At 36.0% G+C, this 17,240-nt stretch overlaps 2 protein-coding genes across 2 annotated transcripts in view; one reads left to right on the top strand and one right to left on the bottom strand.

Moving 5' to 3' along the window:
• The window catches only part of LOC148056741 (uncharacterized), a 236,146-nt gene extending 228,081 nt beyond the window's left edge, over nt 1–8,065 (bottom strand). The window contains exon 1 of the mRNA XM_087749119.1: nt 7,969–8,065. The gene's annotated coding sequence lies outside the window, so the exon portion shown is untranslated. The remainder of the gene's footprint in view (nt 1–7,968) is intronic.
• The window catches only part of KLHL4 (kelch like family member 4), a 46,619-nt gene that overhangs the window by 1,781 nt on the left and 27,598 nt on the right, over nt 1–17,240 (top strand). The window lies entirely within an intron of this gene.

Raw genomic sequence — 17,240 nt, 5'->3', positions numbered from 1 at the left:
TTGAAAACAGCACTAGTAGTCAATATGTACTGCATAAAATCATTACAGAATAAAATCAGTGAGGTAGGAATGTGGTAGTTCTGTATGTTTACTAGTGTACTAGTTTGTAACGTGTAAAAGCATAGTCTGAGTACAACATTTGGGATGACAGTACAAATTTCCTGGGGGCGGGGGGAAGTAGTTATAGGCACACCTTAGAAAGAAAGTTAATTTAATTTGAAGAAAAATAAGGAACACTGAATAATCAAAATAAGGTTCTATATCAGGTGAAGAAGGAGGTAAAAAAAGCATAATCAGTTCCGTTTGGAAGGTAATAAGCCACTGTCTTCTAAAATAAGATGTGACATTTTCTCCAGCTATATATAAACTTTCTGCTAAGATCTCATGAAGTTTTGTGCCTTCATATTCATTCACATTTAAGTTCTCTTGAGCTGTTTAAATTTGCAGCTTTTAGAAAAGTTTTGGGAATGTAAGTATTGTTATATTCAAATAAGTGTATTTTCTGTAAAGTTATCAGTAGAAGGTTTTTATGCATGTTGTAGGTTAAAACCTATATTAACAGACACCTTAAAAGGCTGACTTTGTAACAAATTGTTTAGAAAGTGATAAATGACTATGAGTTTATAATTAAATTTTTATTTCAAGAAAATAAAATGGATCATTAAAAACACCTTAACATAGCTCCAATTTCTTAAATACGTACCAACAGAAATCATTAAGTAAATCACTGTTCTCTTCCCCTATAGCATCCAGCACAGGCCACACTTGAATTAATATGCTAATTGATTGGGCAGAAATGAAATACTGAGAAGAAGAAATAAAGCAGCTTTATATCTAGATCTATCTAAATCTAGTTTCTGGATATATTTTCATCTCTTCAGAACAGTGCCTCATCTTGTACCTTTGAAATCATCCTTTTAAATCATTTTGGGCCTCCTTTTTCTTTAGAATTTCCAAATAGTCACAATCAATTGTAATTGATAGGATCTGCTAGTAATTAACACATCTGAAAAATCAGGCATTTACAGGATCCCCCGAGTCCAGCTTCTTATACTATTAAAGCCACTGCATAATGAACTATACAATTATTGCAGCCATATGCTCTTCCACATTCATACCTGAGGAGACCAAAGACAATCTCATACAAAATTGCCTTTTATTGTGTAAAAGGAATCGTATCTTCAGAGTGGTTGTCTCCAAGCCAGCGAGTTCACCTCTGCCTGTAAGTCCCATTTTTAGCTGGACTCTAAAGCAGGACACTGCTACATGTCACTTGGACACTGAAAATAGTAGAAAAGGATAGAAAATCACGCCAATACCTCAATCTTGAGCAGACTATGAAAGCAATTTCTACTAGCAGCTTAATGCTTCCTATGAAAAAGCTTTGGAAACATGAAAACAATATTCTCAATGTCTTCAGAAAAACTTGAGATGTCTTTCTCTAGAAACCTCAGGACTTAACGCTTTCAGTGATACAGACATAGCACCCTGGGCTTTGATGAAATAAGGTTTGTTTATTGAGGAGGAAAGGTAAATAAGAACTTTCCAAACACCTGTTCCATTTTGAATATATTGTCATCGATACACTTGTTTCTGCTTTCATCAATCTTTTTTGGTACTCCTGTATCCAAAGTAAATAGCACAAGATCTAAGGAAACCCTTCTGACCTACAGGCTTGTTCCTGAATGATATCCCATGACAAATGACAGACAAAGTAAATGAGGGCTTAAGTGACCAAAACTCATTAGTTTTGTAGTAACAGTAGCCAGTTAAGGTGTGACCAACCAATAAATGCTAGGTGCATAACAGACAAATAAATTGCACGAGGTTAAGTAAAGCCTCCCAGCGTGCCTGGGGACTGTCTTATCCAGTGTTGCTAAAGAAACATACTCAACAGGTATCAAACTGTCTTCTAGAAGCACCTAAAGTGACGGGCCTTGAGCTGTGATAAGATCCTTATGGAAGTTGCATCTGTAGTTTTGAAAAAAGCTGAACAGTGGACGATACACATTTCATTGACCTAGTTTGATTCTCACCATTCTACTCCTTGAATGAGGATTGGGACGTTTCCACAGGTGAAAAACAGGGAAACTAGCTAAAACCTGAATAGACACCCAGTTATTTTCTTTATTTGCACACTGTATTTCCCACTAAAAAATATTACGGTATTACTGGGATGGTCAGAAAGCTAAACCTGCAGAGTATGACCATGCAAATGAAGAACAAAAACCTTCAAAGACTTTAGGTTTGGCTTAAAGTAACTAGGAGCTTAAGTGAGCTCTGAAAGAATGCATGGTAAATAAACTGAATTGCTTCTGGTTCAGAAGGCATGGTTGTGGATTTTTATGCACTTTAGCTAGTTGATGATAATCTCGGATCTCCTCTAACTGTCTGGAATCTTTCAAGGTTCAGGGTCCTCCATCAGGGAGACCTTGAAGCAGTTCCATTGATGGTCGACAAAAACTTTGCTCTTGTGAGCATGAACGCGCACTTGTGCACACGCAAACTGAAAAAACGCTGGTACCTCCTAATAAGAAGAATCCATGATATCAAATTACCTTGATTACTTCCCTTGATAAAGTTTGGACTCACAGGCATGACTGTATTGACCTTTCAATATGAGCACTATGCCTAGTATTTATTAATATTATGCTACATTGCCACAACAATTTATGCATGCTTGCTAGGAGATATATTATGATTCTATAAGTACACAATTGAAGACCGTGTATGCTGCTACAGTATGAGTGTACCTCTTTTCCTAGTTGCCCAAAGGCAGTTAGATTTCAATAATGAATGTAGCATCCATTCATCATTTTTCTCTTACGCATTTTTTCTAATTATATGGCTGAAAAATTGCTGACAAACTCTAGTTTGGTTGACAAATCCTAGTTTTGCTAAAGATACATGTGTTTTAATTTCCCATATGAGACAAAATATACTCCTAATTAATTCTAATAGAATCTTTTAATGTCATAATCCAAGCAGTTGGTACTGATGTACATGGAAACAGATATTTGGGAGCCGTATCCTCTTAACTGAGGCAATGCATTTTCTGTAGTGACTATTTATGATGTTCAGTTATTTTGATAGTTCATCTTAAGACGTGAAAACTCATCTAATTGTCTTTTTTTTTTTTTCTTTTTTGTCAGCCATATGGAAATGACTAACGGACCATTTCCCTTACTGTCTCTGACATATACATATACACACACATACATGTACATGACTGTTTTGGATATTATCCCCTCTATGACAGTTTTCCCTGGAGTTCTGTTTTTATTTCCAGTAGCAGATAACAGCCTTGGCTCACATTCCAGTGTGAAATAAAGGTACCACAATGAAAAAACACCCCTTTTATTGTTGCAGTATCCCAGAAGATATTGAACAGGTGGAAATGAATAAATCAATGCGCAGTGCCTGACCCCAATTTCTTGCACATACGATGCCATTTTTTTGGTTAGCTAATGTGGCACAGATTAAGGACACATGCTGTCATGTTTCCTTCTGTGGAGCACTGTTTTGGGGACAGCCATTACACTACACATTCATCATGTCTCTAAAGTTCGTAACAGATACTCACTGAAATGATGTCTGCTTGATTTTTCAATACAAAAGATCATTTCCAAAAAAGAAAACAGGTGATAATTTTCCTGGTGAAAATGGACCATATGAATTATTCTATGAAACCAATGGTCAAACCAGATTGAGAGGGTTTTTTGCATGAAGAGTACAGTTCTGGGTATCCAAATAAGCAGAGTCCTACCACTGATCCATGAGAATGACTGATAATGAATGACAATGCACCTAGTAAATGGAAGGACTACGATGTATCCTTTGCAGAGAAGCTGATAAAGAGCTGCATTCAGCGTAGTACATCGTGACACTATTTTCCCCTCATGAGTACGAGTTCAGTTTCATGAACCATCTCTGATGCCTAAGGTAAAAGTTTAGAAATGATTATTCCTAATCTCATATAGCAGCAGCCTTTATTTTTAAATGAAAACATGACTGCTCCAATTTTATTTTCACTGAACTTCAAACATTTTGAAAAAAAGCTTTCAAAAATCTTAACTTTAACAAATAAAAGTCTTGCAAACATAATAAAGACTACTGGACCTCTAGTCAGGTGGCATGTCGATCCCTCCATGACAAAGTTGGATCAACTATATTTAGGTGCTTCCCTGGTTATCTGTAGTAAAATTTAAGCTCATTATTTCCTTGGTCTTTCCCCCATGGGTATACATAGCATATTATTCCCCTTATTCTTCTTGTTCCCATACTGTTGTTCTTTACAGCATTCATTTATATGTTTGAAAATTGCTATAAGTCTAAAGAGCTGCAATTCTTGCAATCTTTTTTTCAAGTGCTATGCTAGCCCACTATGATCATTTCCATTGCTCTCCAGCAATGACTGTCTGTACTTGCCTTACTGTGGTCAGATCTGGATATGTTCTGGTTAAAGCCTGACAATTCTAGTGTAGAGGGCAGGATTACTTACATGTCATTCTGACTAAAGATCTGTTCGAATATCCTGCTCAGTGTTTTTTTTTTATCCACAACATGGTGCTATTGCTCATGCCTGGCTTGTGATTTATGCGAAACTCCTGACCCTGTACCAAAGACCCGTTCCCTAGCCATCTGTACATTTTTGCAGTTATTTCTTCCTAAATATAGTACTTTGCACAAATAAATTCCAACTTAGGTTTATCAGATAATGTCTCCAATTTGCTGAGTTAATATTCAGTTCTGATCCTATTTAATGTCTCCGACTGATTCAATGTTCAATTCTGATCCTATGATGCAATATACTTGCAGCTCTTCTCAGCTTGGCATGATCTTCCATTATAATAAAATTCCTATCAAAGCTTTCTCTTTATTTCCTCCTCCCTCCAAGTAATTTAGAAAACTTATGAAAAGTCATAGTGGAACTTCAGTGGAAAGTTCCTTAGGAACCCAGTTTGATTTAGCTTCCTATTTATCAGTGAACCATTGATAATTACTTTAAAAGTATGATTTCAAACCAGTTTCACCCCCGTTCCATACTGGTTTACTCCAAACAGTAATTCAGGTTGAACTTAGTACTATCTGATATGAAACAGTGTCAAACAATATTCTCATGTCCAAGATACAAATGACAAGTACTTCTTTTCTGTTCTCCATAATGCCTACTACAACCTGTTAATGATGGACTTCAGTTTATTTTGACATGTTATTCTTGACAAATCCTTGCCGTTAATCTTTTCTTTTATTTCTAAGTGCTTTGAAATAATAATTATATTACTTTTTCACTGCAGATTTTGGCAAGAAGTAAAAGCTAGGACAAGTAATTATGCTTCTGTCTTGTGGAGAATTTTGCAATTTCTTTAATACTTATAACAAGTTAATATATACTTCAGCAGTGTATTCTAAAAAGATGATTTTATGCTAATCTGCTATGGATAACCTAAATGCTTCATTGCTACCTCAGGGACAAGCAAAAACTAATTGTCTTCTAAAGATGACCTTTAACTAAAGGTCAAAATATGAATTTGAAACTGGAGACATTTGAAATGGGTTATTTAAGATATCATAGCTGATCTCCTCTCAGAAGTGATGCTTGAACAGCTCATGTGGCCTTTCAATGCTTTAGTGGAAGAGCAGTTTGCAGCAGGGAAGCGAGGGTGACGTTCTCGGCAATGATGGTTGATGAACACGCCATTGGCATCATTGAGATGCTGCATCTGCTAATGCCAGATTTTACTTTAGTTTTACTTATGAACTGAACAAAGGCACTTGTAGCACATGAGATAATTAGTGACATTAAGCTGAATTTTGATAACATTTTACTAAAATACACTCACAACTGGTTGAAAAAAGATAGGTAAGAGTAACCAAGAAAATTTTCCTTTGATATCTAATGTTTGCTAAGTGTAGAACATTTGTGAAGTTATAGTAAGTGGCATCTGATACAGGATTAAAATCTAAGAGGACAATTACCTTTTTCCCAAAGTCGATAATTCACAAGAAGGGACAGGACTTTCTAGGCAATGTGCGAACATAATGGACAGTGACCAATGAAGTCATTCTGATTAAACAAATGCTGTCGCCTCATGCAAGAGCTCTTGGTACAGAAATTAGAATCAATACACCTCAAACGCATCCTCAGCAGATTTCATTCCTACTTTCTCCTACCATTATGACAACTTACGAGGAACTTGAAAAGGCAGAAAGTATGGGAAATTAAAGTGGGCTGAAACAGTTATTAAAAAATAAAGAAAGAAGTAAGTTTGTATTTTGAAATTAATTTTATATTTAGCCTGTGGAAGGAGTGTATATTGATTAAAAAGATTTCTTTTATAGCTACATAGATAGAATCATAGAATAATTTAAGCTGAAAAGGACCTCTGGATGTCATCAAGTCTAACCACCCCCCCTCCCCCCCAAGAAGGCTATAATGAGAAATAACATGACTTACTAAAAACACAACATTTTACAGGCGTACATTTAACATGCATAGCTTTCAGAGATGAATTATTACAGGCAAGGGAAAAAAATACCATTTAACAGTAATTTAAGAAACTAGGACAATTCTATTAATTTCAAAAAAATTTCTTTATGATTCAATTATCTTCTCATTTCCACTCCATACAGCTTGCTCTCAGCAAAGACAGCTGTTAAATTACTTTTTAAAGAGTTATTACTGTTCTTAAAACCACTTCTTAATGTCTCCAGAAAAAGTTAAGGAGATGATTAAACACAGGCGGCCAATGCAGAGCAGTTTTTACAGACATACTGAGCATATGCAACTGTAAAATCAACAGGAACTCGTGTGCTTGTTGAAGTATTCTTGGAAAAGGGGGAGAGAGTTTGCTTGATTTGAAAGTTATAGCTAGACAGCATTCTGAAAGAAATGAACAATTTATTTTCACCATTGTTTTGTGGCTGAATTGTTTACTTTGAACTATTTGAAATACTGTAAGGAGCAACCTAACTAAAATCTTTCACATTTAAAAAAATAAAGGGATTTGTTTGTTATAGTCAAACAGCTAAGTTAGCCCAATAGATACCAATTTGGTTTAGCTCCCTTCATTCTGCTAGAATAAAATAAAGATACTATATTTAGAGAACGACTATATCAGGTGATAAGATAAAGACTATGGCTTGTGTATGGCATACCTACAGGTATGCCATAAATGAATATAAAAATGAAGCTGAAGTACTGTCGGGATTCACAGAAAGAGCTTAGGGTAAGTGTAGGAAATAAACTTAAAAAATAATCTCTGAAACAAAGCCGTAACAAAATTTCCTCCTTTGTGAAATCAGACTCCACCGCAGTGACTCTATCATCAGATACACTGGCACGAGAATTTCCCCCACAGCTCTGACAACAAATCTCCCAGGCCACCCCCTTCCCTCCTTTTCCAAGCAAATGCTTAATAGCCAAAACTCAATTCAAAGCTAATTAAAATAGATAGAACAAGACCTTAGAGCCTGGCTCTTTCCAACAATTCTGCCCATCCAATAATTATTAGCATAAAACATCTTTCACTTCATTCTCGTAACTGTTTCCATTCTATATGATAAACCAGGATATTTCACCGAAAGTCTATCTGCTGCTCACAAGTAACAAGAAGGATAACTAAAAGTATTTAAAGGAACACCCTACCTCCTAGCCATTACTTCATTTGAGGTTGACATATAAGATATGGTATCTAAATACTACAGTTTAAAAATGTTTTGCCAAGAAATAGGTACTATATTCTCATGCTGTATTCTACCATTGCACAAGGCTGCCTTATTTAGAAATTAAACAGCACGCGAAGACTATATGATTAAATGTTTTCTTCAGTGTTTTCTCAGCTAACACCCATTTATGCTAAACAAACATATTTATTGGAAAAGAAAGCGATGTCTGATACCTGGTTCTTTCTTTGGTTTTGCTATATATATTTTGAAAATCTTCAGAGAAGAATCTAGATATCTTACCTGTATATTAACATCCAATTTAATCAAATTCAAACTCTCTCAGCCAGCTTCTTTTTAAATGTATGATTAATGACTAGTTGCATTAGGATCTGAAAATCAGTATCTATGGGTTCTGTCTCAGATTTGTTGCTTGCTTCTTATATAAACTCAGAGACGTCACTTAGCCTGTTGGTATCACAGTTTGCTCATGTTAAAGGTAGCATTTGATATCTATTTTCCTAGGGACACAATAAGAACAGATCAGTATTTTCAAGCACCATACTTTGCCTACAAACTGTTACTAAACTGCAAAGTGGAATGCATGTACATTATCATTGACGCATTATACTATATAGTTGCACAGCTTATCTTCTTGTGATAATAATATCACAAAAATCAAAGTCTACTACTTTAACTAGAAGTTCTCTGTTACAATAAGCAGTACAGCACCAATTTACTTCTAATAAAATGTTTTGAACAGCAAACATAAAGGGAATACATTTGATAAAGTGGACAGCCACTGTCACCATTTGCTATGCTTCAGTTTACCTGATAAATTAGAAGTCAAGAGGAACGGAGGCATTCTTGCAAGAAATGAGCATTTTCAAAGCTTGTTCATTTTAATAGAAGTTGAGAAAATGAAGAACCTTTTTGAACTGGACAAATATACCTTGATTTAAATGGAAATTGTGAGCAAACCACTAAGAAATCCTAGGAGTTGGAGAAAAGCTATTTTAAGCTATTACATATGGTTTGCGTTGCTAGGGAAACCTCTTTTGCAGTGTTCATTTAGCACAGATGCTCAGGAAAGCTCTGTGACTCCATGTCATAGCATTTCAGAATGCTTCAGAATGTGAAGAAATAGAGATGCACATGTACACACATGCAGACAAAAATATCTCTGTAATTTTATCTTAGTCATGTTCTATGTCTTTGGTGGAAGCTAGTTCTTTCCCTTTCAGCCATGACCACAGTGATAAATCAAAAGCTTGTAATTAAAAATCTCTGCTTCCAGACTGAGGATGTTTGTTCAAACATTGCCTTCAGTTTTGACCCATTTGGGTTCATATTTTAGGTAGTCATCTAGTTAGAGAAAAAGATTTGCCTTTGCCATATACATAGTGAAAATGCAAGGAGCAAGACCAGCTCTGGAGACACCATTTCTGGCCCACCCTTTTGACCCTAGGGCAGACGTGACTTGCTAAAACATATCATCTACCCTGCTCCATGCAGGTTTTACTTCCACAGTGTTCTGCATTCTCCCTTTACCTCTTTAGCGCCCAGGTAGGTGGCAGCCTGGAAGGCAGCTGCACTCTGCCATGATCAGAGAGACGCCTGCCTCTGTTGAGCGGGCAGGAGGGCTCAAACCTTAAGCATGCAACTGAGCATGAAAATGTATACTGCCTTTTCTTTTTCAGAGAGCAACAGCTCCAGAAATTTAGAAAACGTAGGATTTGAATTATTGAAAAATAATTACTTTTTCAAATTTTGCAATATTTCAGTCTCAGTTTTAAGAGACCTTGTTTATAATTCGGGGAATGTCATGTTGTTACTGTATACCATTATCCACTCTTGGATCCCACTACAAACAGGGTGCATTCTCACTATCTATCCAAGCAAGGTACTTCAAAATTGCATTAAAATAATTCATGAATTGAGCTATGTGAACTGTAACCCCTGTTGTGCAGGATGGACCTGCCAATACATGCAGAACCAAATTTTGGGGACATATGTACATGCAGTCACATAATAGGTATATACCCAGTCTTCTGAGTGTGCTGCAAGCTCAGGAAGCAGCTTTTGAGAGGTTTTTTATTGGACCACATGGTACGCCAGGAACCAGTATCTTGAGTACTAAACTTCTAAGGCCTTGAAAGTTTTACTTACAATTCAATAATGATTTGTAGTTTGAATCCTCCGCAACAAAATAAAAAAAGCCAACGGAAAATGTTTTTCTCAGAAAACATTTTTTAGAAAGCTAAAAATTAAGCCCATCGGTAGATGTGCTATCGAAGGCACCCCATAATGTGCTATTAAAGGCACTTCTTGCTTGTTCAATTCAAAATACAAAGAATAAATCAAAAAGATACATGCAGATAAAGAAGAGAATAAAGATATACTCTGAATAAAAAATATGGTGTTCTACAGTTTGAAATTATGTTTATAATGGATATATATTGATCTAACTGTAGAACCCAAAGTTGCCAGTATTGCCTATTTGTGAACCATACTGTTATTTACATATCAGAGGGTAAAGTAAGAAAAAGAAAGAGAGAGCAGGTTAGAGATTAGTAGGGTCTTAGCACCACCAAAGTAGGTTTAGGCTAGGTAGGAAAGAGGTAGAAACTGATTCTTGCTACAAAGTAATTTGAGTAATGAAAACCATCAGTTATTTTGGACATCACAACTATAGCTTTTGTCCAATACACTGGAGAATTTTGTGCTTCTTTTCTGGGTCATGCAGTGTAATTCAAAGCATATGTAAACACTGAATGATGATTGTATCAGGAGTTTTAAACCAAACATACATACATATCTTTTAGCACAATACTTTGTAAAAAGCATTTAAAGATTGAGTCATGATTTTCATAACTGTCTCACATAGGACATTCACAGAAGATTGCCTCCAGTCTATCCGGCTGGTTATTCAGTTTACAGAAAACTACATGCAAAGCCAGAAATTCCTTCCTACGCCATTACTCACACCCTTCCTCCCCGCCCCCCCCGCCCCATGTGCTAGTACAGTGGCGTAGGATGGACTTTTGATCTTTCTGTCTGAGATGCTTGACCTAGTAAAACCATCCAGCAGTACGGCCAACTCAGTCTCCTGATAGATCTTGTCATAGTGGATTTACAAGCAGTGTAAGACAGCTTCCTGGGAAGGTACAGCGTTGTGATCACATAGGAGCCAGACTGTTCAATGAGAACACAATGAAGCGGTGAGAAAAGCACAGAAAGGAACAAGGTTGTAAGTCAGGACTAATTTTTTTGTCTTAATTTGTTTTTTTTTCATTCACTTAAAGGATCCCAAATTCATCTAAAAGAGAAATTTAGAGTGGCTTGGTGTTACAATATGCCAATAAAGTTGCTCAGCGTGAAGCTCCCGAAGGGTGCCCCAGAGCAGCAGAGCTCATATGTGCCTCTTACTTCCTCATTCAATAGGTAGCTCAATTCCTATTTAGCTGGTTAAAGTTTCCTTACAATTTTTCATTTTGTGTTACAGTGAATTCAAACCTGAACTTAACCCAATTAGTAAAAGAACAAAGTCAGGACTGGAAGGACAGTTTGGCCTGTTCAGTGGAGCAATAAAGCTCTGATATGTTTACTAGCAAGCTGTTGAGCTTTTATTCTTCATTTGGAATCTGGAATTATTTCCTTATATATTTTAAGCAATACATCAGGTTGATACCTCATCTTTGAATTTTCAGAAGTTGTTTTCTTTTAAGTCTCTACAGTTCCTAAAACATCCTTTGCGGTTCCCCATATGTCAAGCCATTAAGCAAAAAGGCTGTTATTTCACTTTTACTGGCTACTGCTGTGACATTTCATAAATCAATAGATGGTAAAACCCACAAATTTTTACCTTTTCTAGTAAGTATCTTTCAATCATAACCATATTTTAAAATAATTTTGGAGAATAATATAGCTGAAACATGAAATTTCTAATTTCTAGACTCCTAACTTTGTCATCTATTACTTTTTTATTCTAGAAACTGTTGCTGAAGTCTTTTCGGTTTTCCTATATCCCAAATACTCTCTCCCAAATGCAAGACCGATTTCTAATGTAGATTATTTGGAGGAAAGAATTGCAATATATTAAGATGATCTGTACACTCATGGCAAGATAGAAAGGTAAGACCCCAGCAAAAAAAGGGTCCTGACCCAGAAGCAGCCTAAATATAGTTTTAGCTTTGCCTGTTCAATTTAATACATCAAATTTCCCATTGAATTTGGAGGGAACATCAATTTTATTCAATAAAGAGGTGTTCAGCAGACAGTGTCTAGCAAAAGGTGAGCAGGAAAGGCTGACCTACCCTTAAAACATTTGATTAGCTCTCATTTGATCTTCTTGCTGGTGGAAACATGGTCAGTAGGAGCACAGTAGAATGTATGTTACGATATTGCACAAAGATTAAACAACGAATAGCAGTTTTCTACAGTCATAAGAGAAAACCGTGTGAGAAACTGAGCAACTTCCCAAAAGAGAAGCTATATCATCCCCAGAGAGGGGAGCACCAATGCTTTCAGGACAGCCTTAAAACATTTAGGTGGTAACGGATAAGTGTTTACATTAATCTACTTAAAGCCTTTGTACTCTCCAATTGAAATCCTCATTAAGTATATTATTACTTCTTTCCAGTTTTTCAAATTACCAGGAGTCATAGGATCATAAGATCACAGGATAGTTTGGGTTGGAAGGGTGTCAGGAGGTCTCTAGCCCAATCCCTGCTCAAACGAGGGTCAGCTGTGAGATCAGCCCAGATTGCTCTGGGCTTTTTCCAGTTGGGTCTTGAAAACCTCTAAGGATGGAGACTACACGACCTGGTGAATAGTCTTAAGGCATATCTTGTAGCATATTTTCACTGAAACAATACATATTGCAAGCAACCTAAATAATCAATTCTTTCTTCAGGAGGCAGAAAACAAATCTAAGGAAAGATTTGGTTTTTTCTATCAAGATCAGCTATGACAGCATATTATCACATGCTTCATTTATTTATTTTTATATTACAGCCTCAGCAAAAGTTGTAATACATTTTTTATTGAATAAACATGACAAAATTGCTCTGTTATTTTTTGTGAGACCACATTATAATGCAATTTTGCCTCCTTCCAGCCTAGAAAAGTGAATAGTACAGGCACTCCAGGAAAAAATCTGTCATAATAACACTGTAAACAATACTTTCTGTAGTTCATACCAGTTCCACTTGTACTTTTCAGCCTTTCTTTATTTTTCTTCTGATTTCATACACTACTTTTATTTAGATTTCATGGTTTTATTCCAATTCAATTACAGTGAGCTGACGTTGACACAGACCCTGGCTTGTTGGAGCAGTTATCACTATTACCTGCCAGGATAAATGCCAAGTCAATGGCATCGAGAGTACAGGTTTTCTTAAGGCATATTGTCAGATATGGTGCTAAATACACTTGATACTGTCAAATAAAGGTAGACCTAATAGCCTATCTGTAAAGGTTCTAAAGACAATTCTCTTTCTGTCTTACAAAGATGCTATGAACTCATGAATAAAGGTTTCCTCAATAAGCAATTATTGTAAGTTGCTGCCTCAAAAACCTACTTTTCCGAGGAAGCATACTAGGTGTTCAATGGACGTTAATTTCTGACATTAGCAAAAGTGCATATAATAATGAATACTAAGATATTTTTCAGATACTATAAAAGTGAAAGTCAGTGACCAAGGATAAGAGCAGGAGTTAAAGCACAATAGTCTACATAATTTATAACATTAACAATTCCTTCCAGTATATATGGGAGGGTATTCAGTGTACGCTGTATTTACTGTACTGACTTCAAAGCAAATCCACTCAGTTGAGCCAGATATGAATACAGCAGGCTAACTTATTGTAATACCTTTCCAGACCTAGGTTTGAGTTATGTTTTCTGACACAGAAAACCAGAAGATAACAACTAGCTGGAGAATACTTTGGTATCAGGATATCTGTACCTATGAACACATAGAAATTTTTGGCTATAACAGAGGGAAACACTCTCAGGGTATAATTACACAATTAAGAAGAGGGAGGAATTGACCATAGATAAAATTATGTAGCTAACAAAACCTTATAGAATAGAAAAGTTCAGTCTACCTCTCAAGTGTGCTTTCTGTCCGTGAGGCTGACTGTACCTTTATACACATTCTCTCTCACTCTTTTCTAACAAATCTGTCATTATGATAAGCTAAAAGGAAAAGTACAAAACCAAGAAGTTTGAGGATCCCAATGTGAAACAACCTCAGGTTAGCAGTGAGAATTCTCACCAAATAAGTAGGTGATTTTGGTTTTAATCACTTCCTTGTTGTATCCTCTATTAATCCTGAGCTATAAATCAAGAGAGTAATAAACATTCCCTTTCCCCTTAATTTGGAGAGAAAGAAAAATAAACAGTAGCTTTGAGACTGATCTGTTAAATACTCTTTCAGCACACCTGTTTAACAGGGCACACTGGCTAAATAGGTTAAGAATCAGACATCTTTTTTCCGTTGCAGTACTGTTTAGCCTTGAATGAGGTACCCAGCAGATCAGCTGAATCAGGTGAGGAGATATTTTGGAACAAGCCCATAGAATTTTATAGTACTGCAGAAATGTCACGTAAAGTGATGTGCAATTGAAAGTGGTGCCTTCAGCTGAAGCGGGGATTATCACGTTTTCCCATTTAAGTGAAACATGAGCCTTGTTATTGCTTAGTTAGAAGCTAGACAGATAAAAGTAGAAAAGAAAAAGATGCAAAAAATGAACTGATCATGGAAAGTACAAGAATAGAGTCCCTTTGCCTTTGATGAAGTACAAAAAAGAAGTGAGAAGCATGTATTAAGGTATTATGGTAGTGGTTTGAGTTTTCATAAATCAAGAGGTCTTAAAAAATCTCACAGCAGTATCCGTACCTGATTAGCTGCAAAGCTCAAAATGATAGGCACAAAGTTAGTTGCTACTGAGACTGTTACTCTCTGGCTTTTCAAAATTCTGTTCAGTGCAGATGGAACCACTTCACATTCATTTTTTTCTTATACTTGTATCTCTCAGGCTCCCCTTTGTTCCACTTTTGCCAACACCCGTGAAAGGGGACAGCATAAAACAGCTTTTCTTCCCAACAATCTCTCCCATCAGGTGTCTTTCTGAAAGGTGCTTAATGAAATAAGAAACATGGACTTAATTAGTTTCATCTGGCAATAATGATGCTTGGGTTTAAAACAAAATTTTTTGCCATTGGCTTGTATTTCCTTTTGTCTGTCCTCTAAAAATGCCACAAGCTCACATCCCGCATTTAGTCATTACTTCTCATTTTGTACATTTTGGCAGCTTGAGACAGTGCTATATCATGCCTTCTGGTCACATAATTTTTTGTTCTTCAGAAAGATGTTATTAAATTATCTAACAATATTATCACTAGCTACAAGAAAGTTGAGCAGGAAGTAGTCAGCCTCACTGAATTTCTCCTTCATGACTTTTATTTTCCCTCCAACGTAACCATGTAGTATAAATGCTGGATTAGAAACCACGCATTGCAGTGGCAACTGCAGAATGCTTCTTGTACTGTTGGAGTCTGTGTTAATCAAGACAATGAAGTATTCCTCATAGTTTACATTATATCATGCCTTGCATGGTAAATTTCAATGTACAATGACTTAGTATTGATTTTCTTGTTTGTCTTAAGAAAAATAAATGTTAATTAAAACATAATTTTGTTTTAAAATGAGTTATACAGCAATATTCACCATGCCAGACATACAGTATCGCCATCCAGGGAAATACTTTCTCCTTCTGCAGGAAGTGGTTGAATCAGCTCATTAGTGGTTAAGCATGCTGGTTCAGAGAAAGGGATAGGCCTTTGGTTGCTATAATAAATAGTAACTACAGGTCCTAATCATCACTGGTATAAACAACATCATGGCTAGTGTCTTCAGTTGCTATGAAGTTGCTGCTTCCTACCCAGTATTTTCTAATCAAACTTTTAAGTTAGTTCAAAAACATCCATTGATACTAGTGTATGGAAATTGATTTTATTCCTGATGAACCATAGTTACAGAGCAAGATTCAATTTTTGTAATTCAGTTTTTGTAATTTCCTTATCCTTATATGGCATCTGCTTAGCTTTGTGTAGTTGTCAAGGTAGTTATAAAGGAATGGCATGCAGACTTTACATCTGATTAATTTTAAACTAATTATCAACAGTTACTTGTAATCTCAAAATATCTACTTTAAAACTTTCTATCTGTGAATAGTAAGATGATAGCTTCTATATACATGCAAGATAAGAGTAAAAAGTGAACTCAAGTATTGTTTATGATTAAAGAAAAAAGGCACACGGGTATTCGAGATAAGTAGCTCCCACTACATTTGGCATTATCAGAACAAAGGTTAATTTAAGATGGTAATATACATACTTCTATCTTTTTACCTGAACCGTTTCACTTGGTTATTATTCCCTATTACACAATGTAAATGAATACAGCGTTAATTCTCCTGGAGGACAATGTTCTTAGAATCATAGAATAGAATCATAGAATCGTTAAGGTTGGAAAAGACCCTTAAGATCATCGAGTCCAACAGTTAACCTATCACTGCCAAGTCCACCACTAAACCATGTCCTCGAGCACCACGTCTACCCTGCTTTTAAATACCTCCAGGAAACGGTGTTTGAAGGTCTTGAATGGTGTTTTAAGATGGCATTAATTTAAATGATTTGTCTGAGACACTCACTTCATCATTGAATGTAGACATATATCGATTATAATAAAACACTTATAGACGTACAGGCAGCGTGCTCTCCAGACTGATTAGATATTGCTAGAGCTCCAATTTTTAAGAAAGTATCTCATGCTATGGAAATAGTGTTCTTAAGTCATGCCATTATAATGTTTATAGTAAAGTTTCATATTCAGATTAGTCTGAATCAGGAAGAGAATCATTATTTAAGTTGAAAACTCCTACTATATTACAAATTCTAACACTGACAGATCACTGTGATAAAGCCCCTAGATGTACTGTGTAATCCAATGGCCATCAAATATCAGAAGAAAGATTTGTTGACTTTTGCTTCTACAGTCCTTTTAGCGAATTCAACAATTTAAACGGGCTCACTAGAAACCTCTTTGTCCAGCCTATTAATATTGCACTTTGGGCATCTATCTCAGAGCTGTGGATTTTACTCCCAGTGGAGCTGCACTACCACCCTGAGTCCTTTTGGGAAGGCAGCGTGGGGCACTGCATGCAAAGCCACAGAGCCCAATAGGACTTGCTCCATGGCCTTTCCCGACCTATCATTCTGACTTCAGAGAAGTGGAGGCCAGTTGACTCCTAATTTTAACATCTCTTGAAATTTGTGAATGGGTCTGCAATAAATTGCTGAGCATTTTTCAAAACAGAGCACCAAATCTCAGGAACAAAATCTCATAGATAGTGACTCTTGAATAGGCCTTTATATAATGGTGACATTTTTAAATGTTTGTCTTCAGCAGTTAAACAAAAATGATTCACATAGTACTATAGTGCAACCAAAGAAGATCTGGACCACATCTTACTGTGCTTTTACACAGTAATAAATTACAGAAAGA

Source organism: Nipponia nippon, unplaced genomic scaffold, assembly GCF_047370975.1.
Source record: "Nipponia nippon isolate SJK-2023a ecotype South Korea unplaced genomic scaffold, ASM4737097v1 scaffold_12, whole genome shotgun sequence".
NCBI lineage: Eukaryota > Metazoa > Chordata > Aves > Pelecaniformes > Threskiornithidae > Nipponia > Nipponia nippon.
Note: the sequence above shows the minus strand (reverse complement) of the source record. Positions and strands in the feature narration are given on the sequence as shown.